The following is a 2118-nucleotide window of genomic DNA, read 5'->3' on the forward strand; positions in this document are numbered from 1 at the left end:
TCAACCTTGTTACATCTGTTTGCCTCCATTATTGTATTTTTCAATTATTATTTCAATATGTCACTTTATGGTTTGTATAACTGATGGTTTGTAGATGCTAAATATTTCTGCTGTATTCACTGCCAGTGCTAAAATCTATATTTCACGTCACATGTGCTATAGATTTCGAGTGCTGGCAGTGAATATCGGAACGCAGTTTTTGTCTCGAAACAGTGATACCACACTTGGTAGCACATGGAGAGAATGCGCACACAACTATGCTCGGTATACTTACAGTTGTGTGTATCAGTCATTTCTCTACATGCTACAGAAGTTTGATTTTTGATGTAGAGTAAAGATGACAGTTTAAAATAGAGTGAGATAGTGAAATAGCTATCTCATTCTATCATACAGCAAGAAACTAGTTGTTCTTAAATTATCAAACTGAGTATATAGTAATATAAAATAAAAGAACATTGATGGAGAGTTAAAGACTATTCGTGTATACGTAAATCGTAGCTTGTAAAATGCAGTCGCCAAAAATCGACTAATCACATTAACCAATTTGAGCAATTAATCTAATGTGATTGGTCCAAAAAATTTAGAATTCTAATTTACAAAATTGAATAATTTTTACACAAAAGCATAAAAAAACACGGTAATTTCTCGTTAAGTATGTTACATAGATTGCGTTCGAGAAGCATGCTATCTGCGCTACTGCGTCATTCTATTTTTGTTTTGTATCTAATGAGGGAAAAAGATTGAATTATACAATAGCGCACATAGCGCGCTTCCTGAATGCAACCTTATAGCTACATTAATTATATAAATTTAATCTTCTTTTTTTATCTAACAAGCTACAACGAGCTACAAAGAAAGTGAGAAAACAAGAAGTGAAAAAGAAGTTTAGAAAGAGATATTAATTTGTGTTGTTTCATGCGTGCCAATGTTGACGTGACAAAAGACACGTTCTGTTTTATTTTAATTTACAGTTCCAACAACTAAAATATCAGTAAATGGACAGTTGTATAAAGTCATAAATGCGATATTTTATTATACGGATCATGTATAGAAAACGGTCATTATATAAGTGCATGTTGAGAAAGAACAAAATTGGATTGAAGTTGATGATAGAACAATTAATAAAACAAAATGGCCTAGAGGGGCTAAAAATATTTATATACTCTCTTTGGAAAAAATTAAGAAAAATTAAACTCAAATAAAAGAGAATATTTAATTGCTTAATAAATAACCATTTTAATACTTTTGCACCAGATAGAAACAATAGCAAACATTTCCTGCCAAATACGATTAGAATCCACAGAAAAAATTAGAAAACTGCAAATTTTTCTAACACTTTGTTATATGTATATTATTTATTATTATGTATTAAAAAAATGTGTTTGTCAAAAATATATTCTACAAAATTATGTGATATCCCGACCAAAATATCATTTTGAAAAAAAGGTAAAAAAATGCGCCAAGTACATGCGCAACTTGTATCTCTAGAAAACGTATTACTATAAAAATCTTTTTCTACAAAATCTATTCTACAAAAGAAACAATATCAATAAGTAACTCCAAGTAAAATCTTGTACATTTATATTATACATTGTTACAAAATATAAAATATTATATAAAACTTTGTAAGTTCATACAATATTCCAAAACAATAAACAGTTTAAAAAGTGTTATTCCACGATCACATTGTGTGTGTGTGTGTATTCTATAGTTGCTAGGCGAGTGGCGTTGAATATTATTCTAGAAAAAGTATTACTGTAAAAATCTTTCTCTACAAAATCTATTTTATAAACGAAATGATATCAATAAGTAACTAAGTAAAATCTTGTATACAATTATACATTGTTACAAAATATAAAATATAAAATATTATTAAAAACTTTGTAAGTTGTTTATACATTGTAAAATATAAAATACAAAATATTCAAAAATAATAGAAAGTATAAATATTGTGTGACCAGTGTACTTTTTACGTAAAGCACTCATTGATTAAGAAATGACCTTGCCTTGCGTGGAAAATCTTAAACTATGTCAAATCATGTAGATTTCATAAAAAGTTAAAAAAAAACTTTTGTGTGAAAAGTCAAACACCCATGTAATTTTTCAAAATAACAAATA

The sequence above is a fragment of the Pseudomyrmex gracilis genome, unplaced genomic scaffold, assembly GCF_002006095.1.
Source record: "Pseudomyrmex gracilis isolate BER0280 unplaced genomic scaffold, ASM200609v1 scaffold_227, whole genome shotgun sequence".
Classification (NCBI taxonomy): domain Eukaryota; kingdom Metazoa; phylum Arthropoda; class Insecta; order Hymenoptera; family Formicidae; genus Pseudomyrmex; species Pseudomyrmex gracilis.